Below are 16,183 nucleotides of genomic sequence, written 5' to 3' on the forward strand. Positions count from 1 at the left end.
ACTCCATGAAAGCCTGTGTGTCCATATACACATAAGCTTTAAGCATAGTTTAAGAGTTGCCGCATGTAGGTGAAGTTAAACCTCCTTCTTCTGAACGCAAAAGAATCACATTCAGGGTAGGAACGTTTTGATCGTGGGAAAACGCTGTAAAAACGTGGCAACTGTAGTACTGCGTTGTTGCCGCAATTTGCATTTCCCAGCGGACAGCAGTCAGAGTAGGCTCATCTACATGAAGCCTAATGATTACAAATATTTAATGATGAGTGAGAAAGTGGTTACCTTTTAAAGTGTTACTATACCCAGGACCCTGTATTCACTCCTACAGTACACAGAACATGGATATGCAATTATTTTAGTAAATATAAACTGCTAATTACCTTTTCTCATCGGCAGTTAGAACAGTCTGGTGACTTCAGCAGAGCACTGGTTAAATCGTGTAGGAGGAGTTTTCTTTCTGCTCTAGGAGGATGTGAAACCCTTGACCCTCTGTCTGGACAGTGCTGGTTTGCCCTGTACTGATCTCTAGCAATACACACCAAACTGAGCATGTGCATGTGACTACTGATTCAGTCTGTATCAGGTGGTCATTTCAACAAAAGGAGGGGCAGAGAAGAAAGGATCAAACGGCCTTTTTAAACAATGCAGATGATTAACCCCTTAGCTTCCACAGTGAGTATAACAAGCATGCTTTACTGCATATACAGACTGATATTACTGTTGTGGGTTTAGTAACACTTTAAAGCAAAGTTCCACCCAAAAGGAGACATTCCGTTTAATGCTTTGTCCCCTGCTCCCCATTAAGGATTGGCACTTTTGGGGAGCGGGTACCCGAATTTGACAGGTAACCGCTCGCACTTCCACTGCGATCGCCTAGGTGATCGGAAGTTGTCCTCCCTCCCCGTAGTTTTCTGGGACACGTGACAGGTCCCAGAAGTCCCAGGTACCCGCTCTCACTTCTTCTGCCATTTCCCCCCTCCCTCCCTGTAGTCTTCTGGGACACGTGACAGGTCCCAGAAGCCATTCACAAAGAGCAGCGCTTCTTGCACATGCGCAATGGGCACCCGGCTGTGAAGCCGCAAACTGTCACAACCAGGTGCCCACACTAAAGATGCCGGCGCGAAGGAGAGAAGATGGCCGGTGAAACCAGCTGTGGTGAGGACACCGCTGGATTGAGGGACAAGTGGCTGTATTTTAAAATTCAGCAGCTACAGTTTTTGTAGCTGCTTTTTTTTCAGCTGGAACTCCTCTTTAAGTACTTTCAAGTGTTTCCTATAAACAGTATAAATGGCTGAAAGATTAGTGCAGTAATACACAGAGTCCAATGAAATTTCAGCTTGCGTCTTCAGCTAATTGGATTTCCGGTTGCTATGCGTTCTCGCGCTTTGCCCATCAACATTGCTCTGTGCTGCCTCATTGCTTCTCTTCAGTGGAAAGTAGTCCAGGATGGGTTATATAACTGTGCACCATTCTGGATGAACTGTTCAAGGGACAGACAGTGAGGGAGAGATGAGCGAGACCTATTACACAACACTGTACAAGACAGAATGTTGTATGCATGCAGATACAGAAGAAACAAAAAACACAAAAAAGGTATAAAGTCCCTGAGTCTTCCACAAAGTAAATGAATGTGAGATGACGGTAACATAAGAACACAATGCAGCTAGTGTCATAACGTGATTCGAGTGTTCAGAGCTGTGCTGGGGCACCAAGAGCAACGTGAGCAGTCATTTATAAATAGGGCTTGGTGATGTCATTATCTGGGAACAGCTCTGATTGTCATTTGAACCATTTGTGAGCTGTGGGCTTGCCTTATGGTAATAGTGGGAGTAGCTAGTGACAATCCAGTGGGAGGAGTAGTACTGTGACCATGAGATCACAGGCCTCATCTGCCTTCCAGGCAGGCCTTGTACAGAGAGGCCTTACTCACTGCATATTCCTTCCTCTTGCGTCTCTTTAATTCCTGCCAGAATAGAAGAGGCTATCCTGTCCGCTGATATCTGACAATCTACGTAATCTATGTACTATATGGAGGGAGGAGGCTGCAAGACCCAGAGAGAATGCTGGTAGGGTTAATGAGATTATCTATCTATCTATCTATCTATCTATCTATCTATCTATCTATCTATCTATCTATCTATCATGATCTCATTTTCTATGTTATCTGCGTTTTCCATTTTAATATTTTATATCATCTTATTGTTTATATGTTTTACAAAGACTTAAAAACCTGTTACAACAAAGCCACGTGAAACATTAACAACAAACATCACACGTGAAATCCAATCAAAATATTATATATTGTCTAATACAGGGCTTAAAATTTCAAGTCCTCAACTACTAACCAGGCCTTAGAGTTACTCGCCACCAACAAACACACACAAACAGAGACACCTGTACACACACACACAGACATGTACATACCAGGGGCGGACTGACCATTTGGGCACTGCCCGACGGCCCGGGGTCAGTAGTGGGCCCCATGAGATGCCCCTGGTACCTTTTTCATAGGCTTTTCTGAGTTTGGGCAAGGACACAGGGGCCCCATGATCCCCTATTGGCCGGGGGCCCCATGAGTTGTCAGTCCACCCCTGGTACATACACACAGAAACATGTACACACACGCACAGAGACACATGTACACACACACACATACAGACACATGTATACACACACAGGCACGTACAGACACACATACACACAGATACATGTACATACACAGAAATACACACGCACAGACACATGTATATACACAAAGACACATGTACATACATACACAGACACATGTACATACATACACAAAAACACACATACATGTACATACACGCAGACACATGTACATGCATACACAGGCACACACACGTACACACACACGCTGTTAAGTGCTCTCTCCTCTCCCCTGAAGCCACCACTGGCTGACAGAGGATCATGTGATCAGAATGAGCTGAAATTAGGTACACACACACATAGGCGGACTGACAACTCATGGGGCCCCCAGGCAATAGGGGATCATGGGGCCCCTGTGTCCTTGCCCAAACTCAAAAAAGGTACTCATGAAAAAGGTACCAGGGGCATCTCATGGGGCCCCCTACTTACCCCGGGCCCTCGGGCAGTGCCCGAGTTAACAAATGGTCAGTCCGCCCCTGCACACACACACCCTATAAAAAGTTGCAGTACTTCGTTGTTCACTCACAGAGCTGGATACTGCACTCTAGGGGGAGGCAGAGAGCACAGCACACACTCCTTCCTTTGCTTTCACTGCGCTCAGCTATTGAGCAGTCTGACGGCTCCTAGTGCCAATGACAGATCCGGCCTGAGCTCCCAGCCTGCTCAGCAAGACGTCCCTGGGGGCACACTCGCCCCCAACATAATTTCCACTCACCATTGGCGAGCAGGAGAGTGGAAATTTCAAGGCCTGGTCTAATATGTGAATTCGTAGTTATAGTAAATCTTTCTAAAGGGTACATGGACGTCGCATTGAGACTCGGTGACCGCTCTCTAAACCCCAAGCTGGAGGTCTATGTCGTGATCACGTTTTGTATACTTTGATATGTCTGAAAAGAGAAGTTTTAACCCACTAGTGCGTGCCAATTAATGTACACTTAGTCCCCGGTCTCATCGGGTGCGATTTGCATAAAGTGCGACTTGCAGTCGCAACCTACTGTCCGCAATTACAGCGGTCATATCGGTGCGGTTCCGACTTGGATTTCTAAAGTAGTATATGTGCTACTTTTGGTGCGATTTGCATACACATCTGCATCAGATGTCTTGCAAATCGCACCTAAAATCAGCATGTCCCCCGACTTTTAATTCATGCGACTTCACGGTAAGTTGCACGATTTCAAAGTTGGGTTTTATGTGACTGGGGTGTTAATGATGCGGTCATCAAAACAATCATTTTGTTGCGGTACACCCTGGCCAAATGCCGCCGCATGCTGTAGCCATCTTTTTCGACCTTGGTTTCATTTGGGATATGGTGCTCTAAAGCAGTGGTCTCCAAACTTTCTAAACAAAGGGCCACTTTACTGTCCTTCAGACTTTTGGGGGGCCAGATTGTGGTCAGTGCCCAGACCTGGCATGAGTGAAAGTTAACAATGCCTCTGGTGTGGTGTTCAGTTGCATAGTGACTGTGGTAAGTAGGAAGAGGAATAGTGCCCCTTCATTGGTATTACCAGGAGGAATAGTGCCCCATTGTTGGTGTCAGTGGAAAGAATAGTGCCCCTTCATTGGTTTTACCAGGAGGAATAGTGCCCCATTGTTGGTGTAAATGGAAAGAATAGTGCCTCATCATTGGTGTTAGTGGGAGGAATAGTGTCCCATTGTTGGTGTCAGTGGAAAGAATAGTGCCCCTTCATTGGTTTTACCAGGAGGAATAGTGCCCCATTGTTGGTGTCAGTGGAAAGAATAGTGCCTCATCATTGGTGTTAGTGGGAGGAATAGTGCCCCATTGTTGGTGTCAGTGGGAGGAATAGTGCCCCATTGTTGGTGTCAGTGGAAAGAATAGTGCCACATCATTGGTGTTAGTAGGAGGAATAGTGCCTCATTATTGGTGTTAGTGGGAGGAATAATGTCCCAACATTGGTGTTAATGGGAGGAATAGTGTCCCATCATTGATATTATTGGGACAATTAGTGGTGTCCATGTTAGGAATAGTGACTCAAATCAGTAGGAATATTAATTCCCCCAAGAGCCAGATAAAGGCTAGCAAAAGGCCACATCTGGCCCTCAGGCTGCAGTTTGGAGACCACTGGTCTAAAGTATACTTGTAGCTGAATTTTGTTGACACGGTTGTAATTGGAGGTGTAATGTTGAAGATTAAATACATGTAAGGTAGCTGCTTTGCATGTCTGTCCATCCTTTCCTAAGATTTACACAGCTCTGCTACATCACATACCCTTTCTGGGTATCACATTACCTTATTGCCCCTAATCTGTCACTGAAAGCTAAAAAAAGAAACAGCAGATTGACAAGTTCTTCCCTTTGTCATTTTGCTCTGTCCTCATATCAGTGTGCTCTGTGCATTGAAGCACAACTGATTGGCTACTTGTGCTGCTTAATTTTATCACTTGTTTTTCATGGTGGATGGCTTCCGTGTGAACTAGGAACTTCACTCTCTTAATCAACATGGACTATTTTAATCCTTATGCTGCTAGCATCAGTAAATGGATAAGAAAGTATTTCATATTTACTTGTTTTAAACTTTTTTATATATTTCTTCAGTTACTTCCTGGTTTCCATGCCTAGGCAAAATGATGTCATACAGTCCAGCAGTCTTCAGGAGAGAAGGGAGGGTTGCCGTGTTTTTACCGCTTTTTTCCACAGTCAAAATGTTCCTATCCTGAATGCAATTCTTTCGCGTTCAGGAGAGGGAGGTTTAACCTCACCTAAACGCGGCAGCTCCTAAACTCTGCTAAAAGCCTATGGAGGAGTTGCGTGTAGGAGCTTTGGCAAAAAAATGCCTTTTTTTTACACTCCTTCAGTTACGTCCTAGTTTACAGTCCTAGGCAAATGATGTCATATATCCTAGGAGTCTTCATGGGGGAGGAGGGGCTTTCTCTGCTAAGTACACCCTCCTGCCTGCATGCCTAAGCTAAGGGCAGCTGGATTCCAGGAAGTAAATGCTACATGAATCATCTGCCCTTACTCAAAATGGCCACTGCCAAAAATGCTAGGGGGTGATTTCTCAGCAAAATAAAGCATGGAGACATGGATGGATGGGCAAGTTTGCTTTAAATATTGACAATGAATTAAACAGCATTTTTGGTTTGTGGTGCTCAGATGCAGTACAGTTCTACTCTAAAGAGCGACACCTTGAATAGAAACCTTTAGCAAGCTTGTGGCGCCGCTCGAAGCTGGACAAGCCTTGAATATAAAGCGTTTACTTCTCTACTCACAAAATTCAATAATGAAAATAGCTAATTATCAACTAATCAAAGATCAAATATTTAATTTATTTTACTACAAGTATTTATAGAAGCACTGTCAAATTATGTAGCACTTTACATATTTGTTGTACAGTCACATCAGTCACTAACCCTCAAGGAATGTATAATCTAAAGTCCCTAACTTCATATACTAGGGCCATTTTAGATAGGAGACAATTAATCTACCAGCATGTCATTGGAGTAGAGAAGGAAACTGGAGTACAACCACGCAGGCACAGGCAGAAAATGCACACTCCATGAAGGTAGTGCTGCGGTTGGGATTCAAACCAACAACCCTTGTACTACTAGGCCACATTTATTAAACATTTCTCTAGTTAATGATGACAGACTCTCTTTCTATAGCCTCTCTGCCCCATAAATATGCACCGCTACAACATATTGCCAAAAGTATTGGGACACCCCTCCAAATCATTGGATTCTGGTGTTCCAATCAACTCCATAGCCACAGGTGTATAAAATCAAGCACCTAGGCATGCAGACTGCTTCTACAAACATTTGTGAAAGAATGGGTCACTCTCAGAAGCTCAGTGAATTCAAGCATGGTACCATGATAGGTTGCCACCTGTGCAATAAGTCCATCTGTGATATTTCCTTGCTACTAATTATTCAACGGTCAACTGTTAGTGGTATTATAACAAAGGGGAAGCAACTGGGAACAACAGCAACTCAGCCATGAAGTGGTAGGCCACGTAAAATGACAGAGCGGGGTCAGCGCATGCTGAAGCGCACAGTGTGCAGACTGTCTGCAGAGTCAATAGCTAAAGACCTCCAAACTTTGTGTGGCCTTCAGATTAGCACAACAATAGTGCGTAGAGAGCTTCATGGAATGGGTTTCCATGGCTGAGCAGCTGCATCCAAGCCTTACATTCCCAAGTGCAATGGAAAACGGCAGATGCAGTGGTGTAAAGCACCCCACCACTGGATTCTAGCGCAGTGGAGACGGGTTCTCTGGAGTGACGAATCACAATGTCTGGCAAATCCGATGGACATGTCGGGGTTTGGTGTTTGCCAGGATAACGGTACTTGCCTGAGACTGCATTGTGCCAAGTGTAAAGTTTGGTGGAGGGGGAACTATGGTGTAGGGTTGTGTTTTAGGGGTTGGGCTTGGATCCTTCATTCCAGTGAAGAGAACTCTTAAGGTGTCAGCATACCAAGACAATTTCATGCTCCCAACTTTGTGGGAACAGTTTGGGGACGGCCCCTTCCTGTTCCAACATGACTGCGCACCAGTGCACAAAGCAAGATCCATAAAGACATGGATGAGCGAGTTAGGGGTGAAGGAACTTGACTGGCCTACACAGAGTCCTGACCTCAGCCCGACAGAACACCTTTTGGATGAATTAGAGTGGAGATTGCAAGCCAGGCCTTCTTGTCCGACATCAGTGTCTGACCTCACAAATGTGCTTCTGGAAGAATTGTCAAACATTCACATAGACACACTCCTAAAGCTTGTGGACGGCCATCCCAGAAGAGTTGAAGCTGTTATAGCTGCAAATGGTGGGCCAACTTAATATTGAACACTACGGACTAAGACTGGGATGCCATTAAAGTTCATATGCATGTAAAGGCAGGAATCCCAATACTTTTGGCAATATAGTCTAGCTTGGCTAAGATGGTTGTTCCAGAGAAGAGATGGAAGAGAGAGATGAGAGATGGTTGTTCCAGGCACTACTAATCATGGGCAGTGGCAACCGCAATGGGTTCTCTAACCTATTTGACTGATTTATCCCTCCCCCTAAAGCTCATGACACATGTTACAATCTGACTGTACAATCTCCATAGATCTACCAACTATGGTAGATCTTACTGCTAGATGCCAACTGTATGTAGTTCAAGGGTCTGCCTGATTGGATACAAATTGATTGGATAGAATAGGTAGGTCCTCATGTTACAGAGTTTTGGTAAATCTAAAGCTGATTAAACCAGGGTTGAATGGTCAGATTGTAACATGTACGGTGACCCTGAGGGGTAACCTAGTGGTGTCTGAGATTACGTATAGACTAGAAATTGTTCATGTTGTAGGTACCATTAAAGCCCAACCCTGGGCTCAGAATCCCTTTGATCCACTTTTCCCAAATGACATAATGCCATTCTCCTGTAAGTCCAGGCAGGGAATGGGCTCTTTCAACCCAGGAGACAACGCTTAATCATTCAGCGTGTGAATTTGTGGGGGGCAGCGGAAGAGAGAAGGTGAGTGCTGCAGTCAAAGCTGCTTTCTTTATTTTCATATTTTCTATTCCTTGCCCAAGCAAAGGCTTTTTCCTGGCAAACTTTTTATGCAGATTAAATTGGTGCCTCAAATAGGAAAAAAGAGAAACTTCACCCTGGCGAAATTCTCCTCCTGCTGTTGCTCTTCTGCGCCACCATCTTGAAATATCCTCTGCGTGCACAGATGTGCCGCAGGTCTCTTCCAGGTATGTGGGACCTGACACAGACCTGTCAGTGTATATGGAAGGGACTCTCACACCTGTGTACACATGCTGCTGGTTTTGGGTATCCGGGACCTTGTAGGGACTTATATTTAAGCACCCTGGGATTGGGGTTCCTGAGTGCTTAAGAAGTCATCTCGCGGATATAGAAATCTATTAAATTTCTTTTGTTGAGCTTGTGGGCTGAATGAGGAAAATCTATGAGTGTATAGCTAGCATTAGGGTTTATAGATGTCAGTTGGAAGCAAATTAGGCCTGCAATAGCCGAGGCGGTTAATTCAGTAGACTCTTTATGGTGGTACAGTATGACTGTAGCATTAACATATCTAGTTTGACAGCATTTTCAAGGAACATACCATCCCAGCCAGTTACGTGTTTGCTACTTTCTAATGCAAACATACAAGTAGGAAATGAAGGAGGAAGAGAAACAAGTAAAATAAGACCTACAGTACATGTGATCACATACCAGAAGCTGTGTTGTAAGAGATGTTTCTTCATCACATGCATCTGATGTCACCTACTAGGGTTCCCTCCAGTCAGGGTAAATGTCAGCACACCTTTAAAGTGGAGCAGTGTCCTCTGAAATATCATATTCACCACTTCCCACCATTTTCTGATCATTTTTTGTCATATTGTTTTACAGTAAAGCAGTCATGAGTGACACATAGAAGCTGACCTCTCCATCTAAAAATGCTAGCTGCCTGGCTTTCATGCTGTCTTGTGTCAATACTTTCAGCCATCAAGAATGTTAATCTATACACTTGATTTAGGTCAGTGACTCAAAACTTTGTCCTGCCTTGCAGTAAAAAGCCACACCCTTCACCTTTGCATGTTGTTTTGTTTAGTAGGGAAGGAAAAGTGTGCAGCAGCTTAAAGTGTCAGTTCATCTTTACGGAAAAAGTGAACTAACCCTGTACACCCTCCCCAGCCTCCAGTCACTGCTGTCCTCCATGGTTGAGGAGCTGTCAGTGCTCACGGAGCCGATGCAGAGGTCTGGGGACTTGTAATCCCCACTCTTCTCCCTCTTGTCTTAGCAGCACATCCGGGACAGATCGAAGTGATTCTGATTGGTCAGTGCTTGCACAGAGAATTGCTGTGATCTGTCCCAGAAGTGCTACAGAAGGAAGAGAGAGAAAAGCAGGGATTTCAAATCCCCAGACTGCTTCACCCAAGGAGGTAAGTACAGAGGGAACTGGGGGGGGGGAGGGGAGAGTGTTGAGTGTTAATCCATTTTTTTTCTTAAAAGATGAACTAATCTTTTAAAACTGAATTCTGGGAACAAGACAAAATGTACCCTTGCAGTTGGGCACCCCCTACACTGCTAGGGCTAAATGCTCATCTAGAGGTGCAGGGATAAGCTTGTGTTACTTACCTTATTCCTGACTCTGGCAGGCTTCAATGCTGCCCTCAAACTCCAGGCTGTGGGGGGTCATTACGCACAGTTTGGTGCTATTAACCCTGCATTGTACCTGAGTAGTCGAGCCTAAGGCCCCTTTCACACTGGTGTTCTGATCAGGTCTGTCTGTCAGTTTTTAAGGCAGACCTGATCGGACCATCCATAGCCCTTTATGGACTGGCGGGTGTCAGCAGACATGTGTCTGCTGATACCCGCCGCCATCCGATCTGATCCTGTATGCTAAAAACAGAGCCTAAGGCCCCTTTCACAATGACGGTCTGATTGGGTCTGTCTGTTAGTTTTTCAGGCAGACCTGATCGGACCATCCATAGCCCTTTATGGACTGGCGGGTGTCAGCAGACATATGTCCGCCGGCATCCGATCTGATCCTGTACGCTAACAACAGAGCCTAAGGCCCCTGTCACACTGACGGTCTGATCAGGTCTGTCTGTTAGTTTTTCAGGAAGACCTGATCGGACCATCCATAGCCCTTTATGGACTGGCAGGTGTCAGCAGACATGTGTCTGCTGACACCTGCCGGCATCCGATCTGATCCTATATGCTAACAACAGAGCCTAAGGCCCCTGTCACACTGACGGTCTGATCGGTCTGTCTGTCAGTATTTCAAGAGGACCTGATCGGACCATCCATAGTCCTTTATGGACTGGCAGGTGTCAGCAGACATGTGTCTGCTGACACCCGCCGGCATCCAATCTGATCCTGTATGCTAAAAACAGAGCCTTAGGCCCCTTTCAGACTCACGGTCTGATCGGGTCTGTCTGTCAGTTTCAAGAGGACCTAATCGGACCATCCATAGCCCTCTATGAACTAGCGGGTTCCCTGACCTATTCCTGAAATGCAGCTGCTCAAAAAAGCATAGATGAGAACTTGTCCCATAGGAAACTATGTTAAATGGACTGCAAAAGGCACTAAAAAACGCCTAATGCCTGGTTCACTCCTCTGCAGATTGCAGTTGCCACATTTTTCTGATACGTTTTGAATTTTTTCCACATGTGTTTTTGGCTGTGTCTTTAATGCATTTTGGGGAGGTGTCTGTTGTCTTGCAGGAGAAACCAGCAAAAAGACAGCAGAAATGCAAAATGTTAGCACTGCGTTTTTGATGCATTTTCGCTGCATTTCTATTGAAGTCAATGGAACCAAAAACACAACCTGCTGTGGATAAAAAAAGTCCCAAACTCTTATGCACTAATAGAAAATGCACAAATGTGACCCATAGGAATCCAAGTTAAATGGACCATAGTGCGTTAGTGAAAATGCACTGAAAAATGCATTGGTGTGAACCAGGCCTCAATCTAATATTGGAACAATGTGTGTGCTGGAGCTGCACATTTCGTTTATGAAGCGGTTTCTTATAGTGGAATGATAGGAAATACATAAGAGTTAAAAATAAAGAACTTTTGTTTCCCTTTTTTTTTTTTTTTTTTTTTGAGGCTCAACTGTGATCATTGGCTTATGCTGCCCACAGATAACAGATCTTTATTATCCAATACTACGGATTTTAAAACATTTATTTAATAAGCAAACAAAGAATGGGGTACTAATAACTGCAGCTGCTAACCTTGGGATGCCATCCTTCTGTCTAATTTCTTATTGCTTTTTAAAAGTTGTATAGAACATACAATGTCTGCTGTGGGCATAAGAAATATTATTTCCTAATAAACAACCATAATATCCAAGCATGCTGTGCTTATGAGGCTTCAAGTATTCTGAATGCGGTGATCACATTCATGGTTTTATTGCCCCACGGCTGGATTTCTTTCATGCCATCCTTATTAACAAAGATCTACACTGCCTATAGGTAAAGAGAAACTTTAATAGTTTTTTTTTTTTAAAGTACATAAAATCCCACGCTGCCATCTGTGAGTGCCTGCTGTCTTTTTTGGGTCTTACAGTTGGCCCCCTGATGACGCAGCAGTGCACATGCATTAGTATCCCAGAAGGCCATGGGCAGCAAGGCTATGTTATTTTTGCCTTGCAAGAAAACCAGAAAAAAAAAAAGAACATTTTATTTATATATATATATATATATATATATATATATACATACTGTGCTCAACATAAATGAGTACACCCCTTTTGAAAAGTGAGATTTTAATCAATATCTCCATGAACACAAGCACAATTTCCATAATTGTGACAAAACTCAGTTTTATAGAACATTTGTGTAGCTCATTACATAAAAGTAAGGTTAATATAATAACTTAGATTACAAAATCTTCAGTTTTACTCAAATTAATTGATGCAAAAATGAATACACCCTATAAAAAAAAGCTAATACATCTAGTATTTTGTATGACCACCATGATTTGTAAGGACAGCACCAAGTATTCTAGGCATAGAATGAACAAGTTGGCGGCATATTGCAACATCTAGCTATTTCCATTCTTTAAGAACGACCTCTTTTAGAGAATAGATGCTGGATGAAGAATAATGCTCAACTTGTTTCTTCAGAATTCCCCATAGGTGTTCGATTGGGTTCAGATCAGGAGACATACAGTACTTGGCCACTGAGTCACTTTCACCCTGTTCTTCTTCAGAAATGTAACAGTGGCCTTAGATGAGTGTTTTCGATCATTATCATGTTGGAAAAGTACACAACGACCAAGGGCACAGAGTGATGGTAGCATCTTCTCTTTCAATATAGAGCAGTAAATCTGTGAATTCATGATACCATCAATGAACTATAGCTCCTCGACACCAGCAGCACTCATGCAGCCCCACAGGACACTGCCACCACCATGTTTCACTGTAGGCACCATGTTTTCTCTTTGTATTCCTCACCTTTGCGACGCCATACAGTTTTGTGGCCTTCTGTTCCAAAAACATTTATCTTGGTTGCATCACTCAGAGTACAGATTCCCAGTAGTCTTCTTTTACAGCATGGGTCCTGGCAAATTTTAGGCAGGCTTTTTTGTGCATGGGCTTTAGAAGAGGCTTTCTTCATGGACAACACCCATGTATGCCATTCCTCTGCAGTGTACACCGTATTGTGTCAAAAATCAGCACAGTTTGGCTTTCTACTTCTTTAGCTAACTGCAGTGAACTTGTATGGTGATTTTCTTCAACCCTTCTCATCAGAAGACGCTCCTGTCGAGGAGTTAACTTTCATGGACAGCCTGGACGTCTCTGTGAGATGGTTGCAGTTCCAACTTTGTTAAATTTTTGTATCTCTTTTGCTACAGTATTCTGACTGATCAGTAAAGCTTTGCTGATCTTCTTGTAGCCTTCACCTTTCTTATGTAAAGAAATTATTTTCCTTGTGCCTATTCCTCCTAGGCCTTGTGATATTCCTCTTCTATGCAGTGCTATTGCTGACAGCATGAAATGGGAAGGGGTCTTCTTTGTTAAGTAACTCCCTTTTATATTTTACTGTCTGCTGTACACTTGTTTAATGGATAATTAGACTCACCTGTAGTTGAATTCTTGTTAGTTAGGATTTTGTTGTCTAAAATTTAGCTTTGCTTCTAAGACTTTCATTGGGGTGTATTCATGTATTCATTTTTGCAACATGGACTTGAATTAATTTGTTAGGAAAAATGTGTGCAAATTAACAAATCTTGTTTTGTTTGCAATCAATGGCCTGCATGTGTGGGAATATTTTGTAGTATAATGTCCCATAGAAAATGTTGATTCTGAAAGGAAAGTAAAGGTTTTCGGACAAATCTGTTGGGGTGTACACATTTATGCTGATATACATACATATATATATATATATATATATATATATATATATATATATATATATATTAGATAGATAGATATTAAGAAAAAATAGGGAGGGAGGACTAATATTATAGAAAGTTAAAGATGGAGGTGAAGGTCCATGCTTCAGCTCACCAATTTCTAGATGCAGTGGTTGCCTTAATTTTCCTTTTTTGCTTCTTCCTTTATTTTTACCTGGCTATCCAGCCAGTATTTCATTTATTTTTCAACTTTCTATAACCAAGACAGACCAAGCTGTCCAGTCAAAGTAGTAGATAGAGGATTGGGACAAACCATTTACAACTGACAGGGGTGCTTACAATGATCAGTTTTTATTCACTTATGTAAAACCTTTATCCCAAAAAGGTAAAAAAACAGTTTGTAGTAACTGATTGTAAAGTGTTAGCTAGAGTTTGGCTTCAATGTGTTAGGCAAGTGCATCTAAATCTGCTTGGTTAACACTATTCTATCTCCAGGCTGACAATTCTGTTATCCAAAGTTGTCTGCTTTACTACTTCATCCAGAATGCAGATGCCCTAAAACAAGAAAGGTGTTGTTGACTGGATCACCAGGTGAAATAAAGTAAAAAACTAAAAAAAGAAAACGAATGCAGCCACCATATTTAATGATTGGTAAGCTGCAATATGTTACATTTTTGATAGAAAAAAACCTTTCTGCACTGCTATAGGTATAGATAGGACTATTGAAAAAAGCTGCAAACACCTAGACACCACTAGAACAAGGAAACAAAACAAATAAAATGATGTTGCCCTAATATCAATAGTACTAAGGACACAATAATTCGAAGAGTGGGTAGACAGAAAAATAACCCCAAAACAAAGGTGATAAGTATAAAGGCCTGAATCCAGACCTAATTAGGTGCAATATGAACCGTGACAAAGGCAACGTGAGTAATAATCAGCAAGTGAACATAAATAATACATAAAAACGTAAAGGCCTGAACCCAGACCAAACTAAGTGCAATATGGATTGTGATGAAACACAACATGAACAATAGTCACCAAGTGAACATAAATAATGTATATCACATAATAGGACTAACACGTCCTAAATAAAAGTGCACAAAAAACACCAGGGAAAGAAAACTGTGCCAAAATCAAATGGCAAAAAATATGTGCAAAACTAATCATACAAGGTGCATGAAAGTATAAATGCATGAAGCTATAAATGCATCATAAACGATACATAAAAATGTAAAGGCCTGAAACCAGACCAAACTAAGTGCAATATGGATTGTGATGAAAACAACGTGCACAATAATCAACAAGTGAACAGAAATGATGTATTCAACATAATAGGACTAACACGTCCTAAATAAAAATGGTTTTGGGTTTAATACTGCTACTCTGGACCTGCATTCTTTTCGCAAGAAAATGTGTGATATACCTGGTTAAAGGTAGTCCTAAGGAGAATCTTTCTTGTAGTCCCAAAAACTCCTTTAGACGGAGGCACTATGGATGTAGAACACTTAAGTAACTATAATTAGGCAGAGGCTTAGAATCCCATTACCTTAGGCCTACAGTAGGGGTATTGAATAAAAATTCCCCGAGGTCCAGGTAGTAAAGTTTTCATGCATCAGAGGTCTGTGTGGGCCAAACCACATGTTGCTGTGGTCGATTTTGAAAAAAAAAGGGTTGGGGACTTCTTCATGTTTCTAGCGGGTAGTGCAGCCCATAAAAGTATATGGGCTGACCTACCCACGACGTGTGCACCAAATGCACATGTACAGATCTGAACCTGTTCTTACATCAGTGTCCTCAATCCCACTGCACATCACAATCCCCTCCTCGTTCACAGCAAGATCCCCCCTTGATGAGTGTCCTCAGCTCCCAGTAGTGTTCTCACATCTCATACCTTGACATCAACCCCCAACCCCCCCCCCAACAGTACTGTCCTCTGCTCCCCCCCCACTGAAGAGTTCTCTGCCCCTTTTTACTTTATCTCCCCACATTAATGTCCTCAAACCCCCTCCACGTTACTGTCCTTAGCCCCCCTTATGTTACTGTCCTCAGTGCCCACATTACTGTCCTCAGCCCCCCCCCCCCCACATTACTGTCCTCAGCCCCCACATTACAGTTCTCAGCCCCCCCCCACGTTACTGTCCCAGCCACCCCGCATTACCATCTCCATCCCCACATTGTAGTTCTTAGCCTCGTCACTTTAATGTCCTCAGCCCCACACACCACAGTCCTTAGCCCCCCACATTACTGTCCTCAGCCCCCCACTTTAATGCTCTAACCCCCCCCCCCAAATTGCAGCCTCTAGCTCCTCACATTTCAATTCTCAGCTCCTCCACTTTAATTTTAATGTCCTCAAACACCAACCCCCCCATACACATACACACACACTGCTCCCCCCACATTGCTGATCTCAGCCCCCCCACTTAATGTCCTCAGCCCCCCCCCCCCAACATTACTGTTCTATGCCCCCCACATTCAGCCCTTAGTCCCCTCATATTCAGTCCTGGGTTCCTTTTCACATCAGCCCCTTCACACTAATGCCCTTAGCCCCTTTAACTTCACCCCCCCCCCCCCGCTGTCCTACTTTACACAGACAGTGATTGACAGACAGTGATTGATTGCTAGGACTGCCCTTCATCATAGCAACCAATCACCTGCTTGTTAACCTTGGCCAGCTCCCACCCTCCATCTGGAACTGTCCTGCCTCCTGCT

General features: G+C 43.3%; 1 protein-coding gene across 1 annotated transcript in view; it reads left to right on the plus strand.

Moving 5' to 3' along the window:
• The first annotated feature begins 1,836 nt into the window (after positions 1–1,836).
• Positions 1,837–16,183, plus strand: part of CUL1 (cullin 1) — a 136,806-nt gene continuing 122,459 nt past the window's right edge. The window contains exon 1 of the mRNA XM_089687358.1: positions 1,837–2,063. The gene's annotated coding sequence lies outside the window, so the exon portion shown is untranslated. The remainder of the gene's footprint in view (positions 2,064–16,183) is intronic.

This window comes from Staurois parvus, unplaced genomic scaffold (genome assembly GCF_062004578.1).
Source record: "Staurois parvus isolate SC_StPar_1 unplaced genomic scaffold, SC_StPar_1.0 ptg000020l, whole genome shotgun sequence".
Taxonomy (NCBI): domain Eukaryota; kingdom Metazoa; phylum Chordata; class Amphibia; order Anura; family Ranidae; genus Staurois; species Staurois parvus.